Source organism: Apium graveolens, chromosome 1 (assembly GCF_009905375.1).
Source record: "Apium graveolens cultivar Ventura chromosome 1, ASM990537v1, whole genome shotgun sequence".
Lineage (NCBI taxonomy): Eukaryota > Viridiplantae > Streptophyta > Magnoliopsida > Apiales > Apiaceae > Apium > Apium graveolens.
In genome coordinates, this window is record NC_133647.1 from 78,314,993 (window position 1) to 78,325,186 (window position 10,194).

At 36.2% G+C, this 10,194-nt stretch overlaps 1 non-coding gene across 1 annotated transcript; it reads left to right on the forward strand.

Annotated features, from left to right (window-relative positions):
- Window positions 1–1,242: 1,242 nt before the first annotated feature.
- Window positions 1,243–1,349, forward strand: LOC141682600 (small nucleolar RNA R71). The gene has a single exon (XR_012559856.1). It is a non-coding gene; the product is annotated as a small nucleolar RNA R71 (small nucleolar RNA).
- The last annotated feature ends 8,845 nt before the right edge of the window (window positions 1,350–10,194 follow it).

A 10,194-nucleotide genomic window follows, 5' to 3' on the forward strand; every position in this document is an offset into this window, starting at 1 on the left:
GATGCTAGCTCCCAAGTTACATAGACACTTATCAAATGACATGTTTCCAATGGTGCAAGGAATAGTGAAGCTTCCAGGATCTTTAAGCTTCAGAGGTAATTTCTGCTGCAACACCGCACTGCATTCCTACGTGAGAGCAACGGTCTCTAAGTCATCAAGCTTCACCTTCCTAGAGAGAATACCTTTCATAAACTTTGCGTAACTAGGCATTTGTTCAAGAGCTTCAGCGAAAGGTATGTTGATGTGAAGTTTCTTGAACACTTCCAGAAACTTCGCAAACTGCTTATCCAATTTCTTCTTCTGCAGCCTCTTAGGAAAATGAGGTGGAGGATAGATCTGTTTCTCCCGTGTATTACCCTCAGGAGGAGTGTGCTTAACAGTAGTCTTCCTTGGCTCCATTTTGGCTTCCTTCTGCACTTCTTCTTCTTCATCCTCTACTTCAGAATCTGGAGTCTTAGCTTTTTCAGGATTCGCAACCTTATCAGACCTTAATGTGATTGCTTTAACATGATCCTTAGCTTCCTTCATGCCTGGCACTTTAGTATCGCTCAGAAGCGTTCCAGGTTGTCGATTCAGTAATGCATAAGCAATTTGCCCGATCTGATTCTCCAAGGTTTTGATAGACACAGCTTGACTCTTGCACATGAGCCTCAACTCCTCCAATTCAGATTTTTCATTAGCTTGAGGTAACTACTGAAGATGAAGTTGTTTCTTCGGGACATATTGCGGTTGCTGAAAACCAGGAGGGTTATACTACCTTGTTGTGTATGGCTGATAAGATTGTGGCACCCCATTCTGATTATTGCTCCAGCTGAAGTTAGGATGATTGCGGTTATTCGGATGATAAGTTGCTGGAGCTTGTTATTGTGATCTCTGAAAGTTGCTCAAGCTGATTTGCTAGAAATAGCACACTGCTCAGTTTCATGTGCCCCCGCACAAAGCTCACAGACACTAGTGATTTGATTAACTCCATAATTAGTCAAAGTGTCCACCTTCATCATCAAAGCTTGAAGTTGAGCAGCTATGGAACTAGCTGTATCCACTTCTAGAATTTCTGCTACCTTTCCTTGACACATTCTTTGTGTAGGATTCTGGTATTCATTGGCTTCCATTAGCTCAATCAACTCATAAGCTTCATTGTAGCTTTTAGACCATAAGGCTCCTCCTGATGCCACATCGAGCATGGGTCTAGAAGTAGCACCCAATCCATTGTAGAAATAGTTTATAATCATCCAATCAGGCATGCCATGGTGTGGGCACTTCCTTAGCATCTCCTTATATCGATCTCAAGCCTCACACAGAGATCCTCCAGTTTGATGAGCAAACTGAGTAAGAGCATTCCTGATTGCAGCAGTCTTCCCCATAGGGAAGAATTTAGTGAGAAACTTTTGAGCAAGATCCTCCCATGTGGTGATAGACCCTGGTGGTAGAGAATGTAACTAGAACTTCGCTTTATCCCTCAAAGAGAATGGGAATAGTCGCAGCTTGATAGTATATTCAGTCACACCATTAAACTTAAAACTGTCTCAGATCTCAATGAAATCCCTGATGTGCATGTTAGGGTCTTCAGTAGGAGAACCCCCAAACTGAACTGAGTTCTGTATCATCTAAATCGTGCTTGACTTGATCTCAAAAGTGTTAGCTGAGATGGCTGGCCTGATGATGCTTGACTGAATATCATTGATCTTAGGCTGAGAATAGTCCATCAAAGCCTTAGGAATTTCTGCTTGATCTCCCATCACTAATAAAACTGGTTCCTTGATTTTCTCTTCTTCTTCTTCTATCTTCTCTTCTTCCTCAAAAACTTCCCTTCGAAACACTACAACTTCTTCCTCGGCTTTATCCAGAGTTCTCTTACGAGACCACGAACGCGTATGCATACACGCTCGCTGGAGTACCTGAAATAAGGCAAGAAAATAGATAAGTAACAATGTCCGAGTCAATGAACTTTAACGATCACTGATGACAAACACATAAACAAAAAATTAACACTAGAGTCCCCGGCAGCGGGCCAAAAACTTGTTAGTCGCTAAACACGCGCTAATAATTCACGCAAGTATACGCGTTCACAAGTAATATAGAATTGTTTCTAGTTCGTTCCCACAGAGACTGGATTTGATTAACTAATTGATTTATGCACTTATGCACCGATGATATGGTAATTATCCAATGCTAAGACGATAACAAATTGGGGTTGATTATAACTACGATTTAAACTAATAATTATAACTAAGAGAGTAAAGAGAGTTGTATATTATATGAGACAAACATGGGATTCTAAATTCATTAAATACTTCATTCAATAGCCTTATTGTTATTAACCTTAGCATGTAATGGTGATGACACTAATCTAATAACACGAAACTACTAAACGCCAACTTTCGTTGCACGAATAACATACTACCAAACATCCACAAAAGAGATAGAAGCTGAATAGCCACCAATTATATTGAGACCCTATATGTCTATAGAATTTGATAACTTAAAGGTTTAAAGCACAAGTTATCTATCATGATTACACATGGAAAGTAAGATGGTTAAAATTACCTATGAATCATGCATAAGAAAAACACATGAACCTATGCTAGCATGGCAAGTTCTAAATCCTTAAATTCATTATCGCTTTATTAAAGATTAACACGCTATCTTATTAGTTCACGACACTCAAAAGACGAATAGGCACAACCAATACTAGGTTATCATACAATCACCACACACTAAGGTATCGAAACAAATTAACTAAAGAAATCCATAAGTAAATCCGCTAGAACCCCACGATACCGATTAGCCCATTATCGAACTCATCATCAACGTGGGTTCTGATGAAAGCATGGTGTAATAAATGTAGTTTTTATACTGAATAAATAATAAAACCAAGTACGAAACAAGACTAAGGTTCACGAATAAGAAAACTAGCATCCAAGTTATAAATTAGAACAAAGATTCACAAGTAAACACAAGATCTTCTTCGTCTTCGTTGAATCGTGCTAACACGGTCTTCTTACGGCTCTCCTTGTGGTCTGGTGCGTCTCTCTTTAGAAAATGTCATTTAATTAAGTATATATAGCAGCCCATGCAAGATAGAAATCTTCCAATTGTAAATGAAGTAGAATTAGGATTTTGGGATCCCGGCCCGGCGCTGCCGCGTGCTTCATCAGAGTGGGCACGCTGGCTCTCTGACAAATTGGCGCGGCTGCGCGCTAGATCAGCGTGGGCGCGCCGTGCTTTATTCTTTGGACACCATCCTAACACCATATTAGCAACAAAATAATGCTAATTCACCCGATTCTTAGAATAATGCCTGAAATGCAAAAATACTAGAAAACACATTAAAACACCAACAATTTGAGTACATTTACATCAATTCAAAGCTTTACGGAGCGTAATAAAGTGTCATTATAATGCCCCCAAATTTGGGGTCAGGAATCTGGGTCATCATGCAATCCTTCAATCATGTGTAACTTGCATTAACTCAATAATCCAATAATTCCATATCACAGACCCCCAATCTCACACACTCACAAGTTATAGTCTTAAAATTGACGTACAACAAGTATCATCTATTATTAAAACTCAAATGTACTTTACAGGTACTCAAACAATTATTCATAACCTCTACATAAAGTTACAATAATTACGACTAATATCTTATACCTATCTGATACGCTGGCCCACCTGAGACAAAGCTGCCAGGGATTTCTCCCCATGATTGCAAGTGACTAAGTCCCACACCGGCATACTGGTTATCTGTTGTGTTGTGACATTTAAAAGAAAATAAGAGTGAACAATAATGCTCAACCATAATAGTGTACAGTATGAAAAGTCTGTATGAGAAATTCAAGTATAAGTCCATATATGATAAATATGTTTATTCAAAAATAGTTTTCCTCGGTGATACACACCTTCTTTCGAAAACAATTCTTTTGTGGACTTATTATCCTGCGAATACCTTAATGGTAAACCCAGCACCTAGGCTTGGGTTACGGTATTGCATCACAATTCTAATTGGAAGAATAGGACATTCACTAGAGCCACCACATACGATAATCAGTCATACTACGGAAATAGTAACCTTTTCTACTAGTAGACGGACGATTCCCTTTTTATTATCGGTTATCACCCTGGCCGCATTCAGGCCTTTTCTGTGTCCATCCCTCTCAGGTACACACTTCGTGTCTATCCCTCTCAAGATACGGTTTTGCGTCCATCCCTCTCAGGTACGCATATTCTACATGTTCATCAGTATATAAGATACCTTCTCATATGGTAGTAAATTGATAGTCTCCCCAGTCCACGAAGTACTGGAGTCTACCCCTCCTTGTCCTTGTAAGAATCCTATCATATATCTGGAACTTATATTGTTCCCCAAGCATATTGCTTGTTGATAGGTACACTTTGATTTATATGTATATATATGTACCTCCGAGAATTATCGGAGGAAGTACTAAGGATGTGAGTTGACCGTTGTCAGTAGATAATTAAATAAGGAAGAGTTTCTCTTGAAACTATATTCAAAATATTTAAAATAAGTCGAGATAATATTCTCCGACGATCTGAAATTATTCGAATGATTTTATGAAAATCAGAAAATATTTTAAATTATGCTTTATGATTTTTAAATCATAATAAATCATTAGATAAATAATTAGTAATTAAATATTAATCATTAAATAATTAACCTCGAATGATTATACATTAAAAGAATATTTGAAATAATATTCTTTAACTAATTTATGTTTAAGTGATTTAAAGTAATCTTTAATATTTAATCGGGTTTGAAATAAATAATCGTTAGAGAATACTCCTCCTATAATAAATGAATAGTTAAATAATACTCATTATTTGAACAATAAAATATAGTTGAGGGAATACGATCTTTGGAAATCGTTTTAATAAAAGTTCGAGGTATTTAATGTTTCGTAAGTGGACGTCGAGTCCCCTAAAAAGTAACTACTATGGACTTTAATCGTCCTAAAATATCACCGGAATGATTCCTGGGTTTTTTATTTTAAAATCCCAACCGACTCTCGGTCTTATAATTATACGTCACGCTCGTGGCGGCATTAAACATTATACAACATATACGCATTGTACAACATTGCTACATTATGCAAAAACTCAATTACTTACCATCATGGCAAGCATTGGATTTATGCGAGTGATAATAAAATAATCCTTTCATAACACAACAGTATATGGAGTTGGGTTCGTAAACTTTCTTGGGTATCTCGAGGTGGAGGATGCTCTAGGGTCCTCTCGAAAATCTATAACCAGAGACACAAACCGTTTCGTTAGGTCCCGTTCTAATTCATGGCGACTCGTACTTGTATGCTACTTACTATTCATTTTCTCACTTAATTTACCCTTATTATTCATTTAAGTACTTATTCATGTCATGGTCACTTCCTTTTCAAAGTTAAGGAACTCTATTTACTACTCTCTGTAAAAATTTCATTATTTATGAACATTTTTAAGTCGATCATTTTTATTTCCAAAGTTTGTAATTCGTAGCAGTTTTTGTCGCGTAAATCACTTTTAGTAAAATGGTCATAACTTTTGAGCTGTAAATTAGAATCAAGTGATTCAAGTGCCTAAACGATAGTTATAACATTGTCTATCATAATAAAATGTTTCTTTTAAGAAACTACAGTTTATGTATTCGGGACTTTCTGCAGAAACTTAATATTATGTTTTGTTCGTTTTAGCGAGATTACGATTACGATCCTAGTTTCGTTTACGCCTTAAATCTCTATACTACCACCAAAAATCATCAAATCATCACCACCACACTAACTCCTCTCAAGAACATTATGTTATTGAGGCAACAATCATCAACCTTAAATCTACTTAACTAAACATCAAGATTACAACAATACATTCACCAAAACTAGGTTTACAACTATGTTCCAAAAGATTCTTGAACTTAAACCTTAAATAAAGATGGGTCTAAGATTTGTACCTTTATTGAAAGCTTGAGATGTGTTCTTTATGATGGTGAATTCTTGGGAGTTCTTGGTAGGGTTTTTGGAACCTAAATCAACCATTAAAATCAAGAAACCAAAGAAGAGTTACTATTCATCCTATTCACTATCATCTTTCTTGAATTTATTTCACCCATCAAACCTTGATAAAATGAGCTTAAAAAATTTATCTTACCTTAGTTTAGGATGTATGAAGCTTGAGAATTAATGGGGGAATTTTTCCATGACTACAACTTGAAGTTTTGAAAATGATTTCTCCTCTCTTTTTGTTAGGGCCGAATGGAAGGTGTTTGGAGGGGGGGGGGCGAGAGAGAGAGAGAGATTTTGTGTTGCTTGCTTGAGTGCTTCTTGGAGAAGTGATTGTATTTGATTGTATATTCTCTAGTATATAACCTAAACTAGTATTATGTTGGCATATCTTGTAACAAATTTTGCTAGCATTCCTAGGTTACAAGCTAAGCTAGTTGATTTAGAATTTAGCTTACTATTCTTTAGCCTTAGGTGATCATTCCTATAAGCTTAGCTTACTATTTGATAAAGTAACCATGGTTACTTTTCTACCATGGTTGATTAGCGTGATACGTTTATATATTCATTTACGCGTTTGTTCGCTCGCTTAATCGTTTTTGTAATAATTTCTCGTAAACGGTTTGCCGCGTAAATCCTTTCATATTTATTCTTTATGTTTTGATGTATCGTTCTTGGATATAAATCCGTAGGGTTTTAAATTCGTAATTATATTATGATTCCCGTAATTCTTGATGGTTCGTAGGTACGGTCATCTTTCAAAGCTCGTTTTCTTCAAAAACTAATAGCGTTTACATACACTCATTTGGTATTTATAATCACAATATCAACTCGGAATCTTAAATTTAAAACTCGTATATGGTGTGGTCGCAAAATTTTTTATTAAACCGCAAGGTTACTATTCATAACAGTCTTTTACCGATGTCAAAAATTTGGGTTCTTATAGTCTTCCCCCTTTAAAAGGATTCCGTCCCGGAATCAGTTTAGAAATAGGCAGGGATACGCTTCTCACATGACCACCTCGATTTCTCATGTTGACTTCGCAGTATTGGATCTCTTCATAAAATTTCCACTCATTCGTCCAATATATTTCTGGGTACTCGTCCTTGTAGACCTATGACCTCTACACGTTACTCCATGCACGCTAAGTCTGGCTGCAAGTTTGTTAGCTTATTTTCAATCATATGTTTGGCATTGACAGTTAAATTTCCTAACCTCGATTCGTGGTACTCGTTATAAACTTAGCGACTGTTCGACGATGGTGCTAATTTATAAGTCAACTTGCTTAGTCCTTTAATTATTCAACCGGTCCAATAAATCTTGGGTTCAACATTTCTTACCCTTTCGAATCTCATCATTCCCTCCCCGGGAGGTACTTTCAACAATACTTGTTCTGTTACTTCGTACTTTCTGTCTTAATAGTTCTGGTCCGCATATCTCTATTGTTCCTCCTAGGCTGCCACTATCCGGGTTCTGATAAGTTCTTGGAATTCCTTTGATCTGTTGACTCAACTATGGTCCAGTATCCTCCGCTTACCAATTTCTTCCCAACCTAAGAGAGAACGATTATTTCTTCCATACAAAGCTTTGTAGCCGTTCTAATGCCCGCATGATAACTCGTTATTGTCGGTAATTCGATTAACGTCAACTCTTCGCTTCATTTCTCTTAAAAATCTATAATATGGATGATTAGCGCATCTTCTAGTGTTTAGAATCATCCTTTAACTTATTCATTCCCCCCTCCATCGCTCCTACTAGTGCTTAGAGTTTCGTTCCTTAACGTTTTCCCATTTTGGCGCATCATCTATGTCGATTATTTTATGTAAGAAGTTCTCATCGCATTTCTACACGCTCGTCTCCTATTACATGCTTAGCGTCAGATTTAACATTTCTTCTTGTAGTAATGTAAGGCACATCATCGTCATGTTGCCATCTTGAAGGAAGCACCATTTCATACGTAATTGATTGACACGTTTTAGGATCGTAGAACGTTCAGCTTCCGTCATCGGTCAGACTTCTTTAATCATTCCGTGTATAATATCTATAGTACTACGATACCTTCTGGGTCGTACTTGTTATTCTCTCTACCGCCTTAGACGTACTCACGTTTATTGGTAACTGCTACTAGTGTCCTTTTAAAGGGCGTGTACGATCTTCTTTGCATTCAGTCAGCTCTAACCATAACATCCTTCGTTCTTCCACATTGTCCTTCGTAAGGGATATCGGCGTCTATTTTCTGTGTGCTCATGTGGTAAGTACATCTATAAGAATTTTCCGTCAATAATAGGCGATTCTCCTAACCATTTCAAAAAAAAGGCAAGCCGATAGACGTATCTTCAATGGTCTGTATAGTCCTCCCATCCTACTTGTCAATTTAAGAACTTTAAGTCATGCCTTTGTTCATCCTTTCTCATAAAATAACTTGGGAAATAATCCAATTACGAAATTAATTCTTGGGTCCTTGTGTGGCATAATATCACGGGGTCTCTCTATCACCAATTATCTCTTCCGCGTTCATAACAATTTTATAGAGCGGAGATCTATCCTTTGCATAATAAAATAAGTGATCTTATTTAACCTATTACTCAAAATCCTAAAATAGCACGACGGCTTACTTGGTTCCTGATAATCCTCCTCCAGAATTTATTATAATAAACTCTTACTCCCATTCAGGTCATTTACAGGCCGCAATCGCCAAAATTTTAAACCTCGCCTTTCCATTTTCACTTTCAACCATGTCGAGTACTTACTTGCCTAATCAATGACATCCCTTTCATATTCGGTCATGACTAATATCCTTTTACGTTTTAGGCATCTTTAAGTCTTCTTGTTAAGTAATAAAGGGTTCTCTTCATGCGATTCTTCTCCTCAGTTTTTCTGAGAGTTGTCATCCTCAATATATCTTTTCCAACTTAAAGTGTCGACCACCACATTGGCCTTTCCTTGATGATAATAGATTTCTCAATCATATCCCTTGATAAATTTGACTACAGCCTCTATCTCGTGTTCAATGTAAGAAAAAGAAAAAAAATCCAAATTTTCCTCATAAGTTAAACTCTTTGTCCCTTTCAGTGCGAACCTTGTCGCGGTTATTCTAGATTATTATTAGAACACCTTATGTCACGCTCCTTAAGCCGCATAGTCATATCATTATACTTCACACAAAATCCTTCTTCTTCTTTTTTCAGCAGGTATTGCTAACACGGGGTTGTTACTAATCTTACATTCACATTTTCAAAATCCTATTCCTTGAATTCATACATGCTTGGTCTTTCCCGAATTTATCAGTACATATCCCAATAATGTTTCATAGAAGCGTACCTTACTAGTCACGTTGGTATCTCTATTATTGTTCAACTGTAACCATGTTAAAGATCCTTATGATAATAACTAAACATGTTCTCCATTTTTAAAACAACTTACTCATTACGATGCTTCGATTGCACCAACATATCACTGAGTTTTCAGTCTCATATTACAACAATTGGTTCTCAACTATACCTCCCTTTGTTCGGAAGGCAATCAACCTTGAAAAAATGATTTTCACGATATCGATGCGATTTAGACAATCTTCACAAGATTTCAAAATCTAATATCTGAAGAAATAATGAGCTCTGAATAAAAGAGTCGCAACACTCAAGAGATTTATAACTTGGAATGAACAATACAACATGGATTATCCTTCCACGTCCTTAGAATTTTATATTATGATGTAATAGAGAATATTCCTTGAAAGCAATGATTGCTGAATAAAAACATCATACGAACAATACTTGTAAGATTTCCCCAATGAAAGAATACTTTTCTTTTCAAGTAATGAAAGAAATTTCAAATAACATTCTCAACCAAAAGTTAACCATCAAGGTTTCAAAGAGATGCTATATTGAAAGAAGGAATTTTATTCAATGATTAACAAACAAGGAAGTATATTATTCTTCAATCACTTTATGATTTTAATTGGATATTCGTTGTATAAACGAAAGAATAGAATATTTCATGAACAAAATATTTCATAATACTGAATATGAATTCTCATTTGAGTGGGCGACCTAGTTAGGTCTCAATTAAATCAATCTTTGAAAATTTCATCAACGATTAATCTTGCATATATAATGCATTGTGTAAAAAAAATTGATTGGAAGTGGAACATAAAAAATAATAATAGTCCATATCAAGCAATATTATC